Source organism: Ailuropoda melanoleuca, chromosome 20 (assembly GCF_002007445.2).
Source record: "Ailuropoda melanoleuca isolate Jingjing chromosome 20, ASM200744v2, whole genome shotgun sequence".
Lineage (NCBI taxonomy): Eukaryota > Metazoa > Chordata > Mammalia > Carnivora > Ursidae > Ailuropoda > Ailuropoda melanoleuca.
The window spans coordinates 9,641,111-9,648,452 of NC_048237.1; positions in this window are offsets into that span (position 1 = coordinate 9,641,111).

Here is a 7,342-nt window from a genome sequence, read left to right on the forward strand (position 1 = left end):
GCTGTCCCACCAGACACCCACTCTGCCTTGAGTGGGGCATGCTCATTAGCATACGGAGCATGGTGCGGGGGACATAGCGAAGTGGTAAATATCAAGCATGGAAAAAAGTGAGTCTGGAGACGAGCTACCTAATCCTGCTGGAGTGAAAATGGTCGGGAAGAAAAACAAACACCGAGTTTCACATTAAAATGAAATGTGTGAAGACAGGGCAAAGATTAATATTATTAGTTGGGAAAGATGAAGACTGTTATCTGTCCTTTGCATCTGTACAATTGTTGAGAATGGTTGGAAAGAACAGAGTTGGGATTAATTTCCTTCTATTGAGAAGGAAGTCTTACAACACAGGTAATATGTTTATTTCCTCTTTTCCTCTCTCCAGTCCATCTCTGACATTTTTTTAGGATTAGCTTCTGTGCTGACCTCAGTGTCCTGATTTCTTTCCTGCTCAGTTTCCTCTTGATCGCTGCACTGCCAGTAGAGAAAAATAGTGTGGTTTCAGTGTTGAAGTTCAGGAATCAGTTACGTAGTTTGTGTTAGAATTTTAAAGCTTTTGTTGCTACTGTAGCCTTATTAGAAATAGGCCTAAATTTTAGTTCTTAATTCATTTGGGTCTGTGACCTTCACCCTAAGAACTGATCCTCTTTGCTTCAGGATAAGTTTTTTAACTTGTTACTGCATTTTAAGAGTGATTTCTTGCCCAGTTTTCGTGCCCTTTGGGTTAATTCACATATCTGGAAACAACCTAAGGTATCGTTTGGTTCAAACCTGCTAATTTTGAAGATTAGCAAACTGAGATGCAGAGTTAAGTGATTCACAGTTGGCTTTTTAAAAAAAATTTATTTGAGAGAGAGAGAGAGCATGAGAGAGCACAAGTAGGGGGAGCAGCAGAGGGAGAGGAAGAAACAGGCTCCCCGCTGAGCAGGAGCTGGACCGAGGGCTGGATCCCAGGACCCTGGGATCATGACTTGACCCCAAGGCAGACACTTAACCAACTGAGCCACCCAGGTGCCCCAACAGTATTTTCACCAATAAAAGAACAAGGGCTCCTTCCACTGCCTTATGCTATTTTATTAATAAAAAAGGGGGAGTGTGTGGACTAGGTTTTCCTCTTTTACTTTGTATTTTCAAATGTTACAATTAGTAAAATTCATAAATAACAAATGTACTATGGACTAGTGTTTAACACCCCCAAATGTACAAGGGCTAGTACCATCATTAGATAGGCTAAAATTTAACTCTTTCATAACTGTCCTCAGAAATACTCTAATTAGTGAGCATTTTCTTCAAATAGGTGGTTAAAGCAGTGAGATTAACTCTGTTGAGAAATATGCAGACTGTGTTTGAAGAAGTATCTTCTCTTCTGTGGCTTTGGTGATGTGACTTCATTTCACTTTTCATATTTCAGATGAAGTCTTGTGATTTCAAGAAAAGAAGTCATGGAAATGGAAACTGTTTATGTTGTTTTGATATAATCACAGTATGAAATATATAGAAAAGCAGAGGCAAATGATGTTGCAAAATCAAATGCTCGAAAGTCTAGGAACTCATACCTGCATATAGTTTTTAGAGTTGGAAGAGGCCAAGGAATTAATTTCGTCTAATTCCTGATTCTATAGGTAAAGAGACTAAGACTCACAGAGATATTTGAGAGCTTCTCCTGGGTTCCATTATTAGTAAATAAATGACTTGGGGCAGAAATAATATACTAAAAATACTGATGCACTACACTGATTCCACAAAACAGTATAGGATAGAAAAAAAATCTAGATATAAATCTCAGCTTTGCTACTTACGTATGTATAACCTCTCCAAGTCTGTTTTCTCATTTGTAAGTGTAAAAAAAGAAAGAAAGAAAACACCTCTGTTGAAGTATTCTTTTGAGAATAAATAGTATAGATAAGGAGATAGTATAGATAAGGGCTTAGCACAATTCCTGGCACGTGGTAAGTGTTAAATAAATGGTAGCTAATATTAACATGTAAGTTATAGCAAGCCCAGTGGGCTGGAGCAAATCTCTGAGCAGTGTAATTCAAGAAACACTTATTGAGTATCTAATGCATACCAGAATGTTTGAGATTGGGGAAACAAAGTAAATAATTCAAAATAGTTGTCTTTAGTGTTTATAGTTATTAAAAAAGATGGTTCCTGAACTGACTAGCTTAGGAATGTTGAGGAGAGCATATACTAGGTCTTGGAATCAGTATGGTTAAAGGCCTAGCAAAAGAAAGCAATGCTTCGTTTGTTTGGCCTGGTTTTGCATTTTTCAAGATCACTTCTTACCACCCTCAATGTCCCAGTAGAGTGAGAATAACAAGGCAGGTATTAACCCAGCGGTTTCCTTTCTGGCTGATGTCAGAATCACTTGGAGGTCTTTAAAAAAAATGCAGAGTATCCCTGAGATTTAATTCATTTATCTAGTATTTATCAAATACTTCATGCATTTGGAGGACTATTCTTGCCATTGGGGATAGAGAATAAATGAGAAGAGCTTTGTTCCTATGGACCTTACATTCTAGTGGGGAGAAATGGACAATAATCCAGTTAATAAAGAAGTATTAGCTAATACTACAGTTTATGCAGAGTATAAAACATGAAGATGTGATGAATAACTAATTGGCTATTCTAGATAGGGCAGTTGGGGAACCTTTCAGTAGATGATATTTAATGGGATTGGAATGATATGAAGGAGCCAATTGTGCAGTGATTAATAGGAAAAGCAGGGTGGGGGGGATGGGTGAAACAAGTGACAGGGAGGAAGAGGCACAAACTTCTAGTTATAAAATAAATACGTCACGGAGATGAAAAGTGCGGCAGAGGGAATATAGTCAATGATATTGTAATAATGTATGGTGGCAGATGGTGACAACACTTATCATACAAGCATCTCAATGCTTGAGAAATGTATAGAACTGTTGAATTGCTGTTGTACAACTGAAACTAATAGGCGCCCCTTAAAGAACTTTTTAAAAAGTGTAAACTCATTAGATTAGTTGCTGTGATGTATACACCTAAGTATGTATGTATATTTCTATAAAAATAAGACCATCCATATTGTGCATCCAGTCTGGTAATTTTTCCCATTTAATAATATGTTATAATTATTTGCCATATCAATAAACTAGTATTCTGGGGCGCCTGGGTGGCTCAGTCATTAAGCATCTACCTTCGGCTCAGGGCGTGATCCCGGCATTCTGGGATCGAGCCCCACATCAGGCTCCTCCGCTAGGAGCCTGCTTCTTCCTCTCCCACTCCCCCTGTTGTGTTCCCTCTCTCACTGGCTGTCTCTTTCTGTCAAATAAATAAATAAAATCTTTAAAAAAAAATATAAACTAGTATGCTAATAAATATACATCTATGTCATCATGTAATACTCCATTTCAAATTACTTTGAGGATTAAATGTAATAAAATATGTGAATATAACTATCATATAATAACTTAAAAACAACTATAGAATATAAATGTTATTGAAATTCAGATTTCATCCAATCAGCCTGGTGGTTGACCTTTGCTACCTAGCCACCATCGTGCAGGTTGTCTCCAGCCACCTTAAAGCAAGACCTCCCCACAGAATTGCTTCCTACGTCAGAACCAGGATTCATGTGTCTCAGACATCATGTAGGAACCAGAGTGAAGGTGGCTGAGAGAGCTGCATAGAAGATGTTTGTACGTCTGATGGTAGATAATAGAATATTGATGCTCTTCAGAGAAAGAAAATATGTACTATAACTAGTTCAAGACTTGGAAGGCCAGCAGACCCCCAGAGACTTACTCAGAGATCGTTCCTCAGAGCAGAAAGTTAATTTTCATTTCTGTGAAGTCCTTTATTTCCAGCACCCTCGAAGCGTTTGTTCCCTTCCTTATGGAACAAAACTCAGTTAATGACCTTCCCACTTCAGCAAGATTATCAGAACATGAAGAACGCTCCAGATTTCCATTTGAAAATGTGTGTTCCTCCTACTACATTTCTAGTTTTAAAATACCCTCTTTAACATTCCAAGAATTATTTTTGTAAATGATCTTGGCTGCAATTCAAAAAACCGTATGTAGAATTTGCTAGCCTCATTCCTTGTCCTCCTCTGAGTACCATTTTATAGAAGTGCTCTCAGATGGTCTGGGGTAGAGACAGATCCTGGGGCCTGGGCTCCGTGATGTTTCCTAAGTCGCATGGGGCTGGGCCTAAGAGAGGAACTTTGAGTTCTATTGTCAGCCGTTTCTCCTTTTTACTATGTCTCTTGAGAAGGATACTCTGAGCTATGAGTGCTGGTGAAAATAGAGCCTGCTGGGAAGAAGGCCTGCATATTTGGCATCTGATGGTGCTGTCCCAGTGGCTTCTCCAACTAAGCCAATTGATGTCTCGATTCCTCAACAGAGGTAGTTGTAAATACTGAAAGAGAGAACCTGCCAAATGGTCAACTAATATTTATGGAAGCCCCCCTATTTGTCAAGGACTGTGCTGACACTGTAGATAGAGAAGTAAACAAGATGGGAGTAGTTCAGTTCTTGTGGACCTTCTGAATTAGAGGAAAAAACAGGAGATATGAGACAAATAATGACAACTGTGTTTAGGGAAATTGCCCTAGACCAGATTCAAGGAGATTTCCCTGAGGAAGTGACATTTGATCTGAGACTTGGATTTAGGTGGGTAATGGGAAGGGGAGACTGGCACTTCCGGCAAAGGAGACACCTGTGAGAAGTCCCAGGTGTGTATGAGACCTGAGAAAAGTTCAGTAAGACTAGAGGGCAGAGAGCTAGGGAGATGGATGAGGCAGGAGATGTGCACAGGGCCAAATCATACAGGGCTTTATAGGCCATGCATATTACACTGTGTTTTATTTTAAGGGTGATAGGAAGAGGGAAGATACCATAAGTATTAGTTTGCTAGGGCTACCATAGCAAAATACCACAGACTGGGTGGCTTGAACAACAGACATTTCTTTTCTCACAGTCCTGGACACTGGAAGTCCAAGATCAAGGTGTTGGCAGAATCAGTTTCTCTGAGGCCTCTCTTTAGTTTGTAGATGGTGGCCTTTTTGCTGACTCTTCATATGGTGTTTCTCCGTGTGTGTGTGCCCCACAGGTCTCTGCGCGTAGAAGTTTTCTCTTTCTATAGGAATACCACTCAGATTGGATTAAGGCTTACCATACAGCTGTATTTTAACTCAATTTTGAGAAGAACGACAGTGGCCTGACCAAGGTGTGTGCTGTGAAGGTAGAGCCAGGGAGACAGGTCTGAGAAGCATTTTGATGGGAGATTGACGGCATCTGAGGGTCAGAGAGAGGAAGGAGCCAAAGATGACGCTACATTTCTGGCTTTTGCATCTGGCTAGATGGTGATGCACTTTATTTAGATAAAGAGCAGTGGGGAAATAGAAGAGTGGCTTGTGGGGAAGATGATGTGTTTGGTTCTGTTCATGTTGCATTTGAGGTGCCTGTCATCATCAAGTGGAGATGATAAGTAGTTTGTTTACTGGAGAAGGNAAATAGAAGAGTGGCTTGTGGGGAAGATGATGTGTTTGGTTCTGTTCATGTTGCATTTGAGGTGCCTGTCATCATCAAGTGGAGATGATAAGTAGTTTGTTTACTGGAGAAGAAATGAACCTTTGTAACAGACAGAGCTGATTATTATATACACCAGCATCTATAATAGACAAAATTGTTCTTACTGGGCCCTTATTTTATTTTCTATGGAAAACACTGTGGCCTTTTTCAAAAATGTGCTCTTGACATCCTTAGAAATTTGTTCTCAAAATTTGCTAGACAAGGGTTCAGGAGCTTCTCATAGTCAATATTGTGGAATATTTTTTCTTAGCTTGACTTGTGACTTTATGTACTTAAAGAAATTGGCTAATGTTTATACCTTCTTGAGGATAAAACAAATCTTTTTTCATTTCTTTCCTGCATGTCAGAGCTTNCTTAAAGAAATTGGCTAATGTTTATACCTTCTTGAGGATAAAACAAATCTTTTTTCATTTCTTTCCTGCATGCCAGAGCTTAGTTNTTTTAAAGATTTTATTTATTTATTTGACAGAGAGAGAGAGACAGCCAGCGAGAGAGGGAACACAAGCAGGGGGAGTGGGAGAGGAAGAAGCAGGCTTCCTAGCGGAGCAGGGAGCCTGATGCGGGGCTCGATCCCAGAATTCATGCCCTGAGCCGAAGGCAGACGCTTAATAACTGAGCCACCCAGGCGNGCTTAATGACTGAGCCACCCAGGCACCCCCTTGTATGCCAGAGCTTAGTAAAGGATGAAGTCTTACACGAAAAATGAAGTCTGTGAAACTCTTTTTTTAAAAAGATTTTATTTATTCATTTGCGAGAGAGAGAGAGAGAGAGAGAGAGAGAGAGAGAGCGAGCTGCGAAAGGAGAGGGAAAAGCAGACTCCCTGCTGAGCAGGGAACCTGATGCAGGGCTCAATNAGCAGGGGGAGTGGGAGAGGAAGAAGCAGGCTTCCTAGCGGAGCAGGGAGCCTGATGCGGGGCTCGATCCCAGGATTCATGCCCTGAGCCGAAGGCAGACGCTTAATGACTGAGCCACCCAGGCACCCCCTTGTATGCCAGAGCTTAGTAAAGGATGAAGTCTTACACGAAAAATGAAGTCTGTGAAACTCTTTTTTTAAAAAGATTTTATTTATTCATTTGCGAGAGAGAGAGAGAGAGAGCTGCGAAAGGAGAGGGAAAAGCAGACTCCCCGCTGAGCAGGGAACCCGATGCAGAGCTCAATCCCAGGACCTCAGGTTAATGACCTGAGCCAAAGGCAGCTGCTTAACCGACTGAGCCACCCAGGCATCCCAAAGTTAGTGGTATCCTTGAAATGAAGGCTGAACTTTGGGGCAGCTGGAGGCAGGCTGGAGCTAAATCAGAGGTCTGGGAAGAACTGGGTCAGTCCTGGTAAAAGATAGGATTTTGTTGAGTGCCCTTCCTCACATTAATTCAAGGACCAAGGAGGAAATACCACCTTGCTAAAAGGAGCTGTAAGGAATTAGGGTGAACAACCTGCCTGGCTTGCCTGGGCCGAAGGGGCTTCTAAGGTGAGGAACTTTCCGTTTTATTTTATTTTATTTTATTATAATTTTTAAAATAATATTTATTTCGTTATATTAGTCACCATTACAGTACATCCCCGGTTTTTGATGTAATGTTCCATGATTCATTACTTGCATATAACACCCAGTGCACCATGCAATATGTGCCCTCCTTACTACCCATCACCGGCTTATCCCATTCCCCCAGCCCCCTCCCCTCTGAAGTCCTCAGTTTGTTTCCCAGAGTCCATAGTCTCTCATGGTTCATTCCCCCTTCTGTTTACCCCCCCTTCATTCTTCCCTTCCTTCTCCTACCGATCTT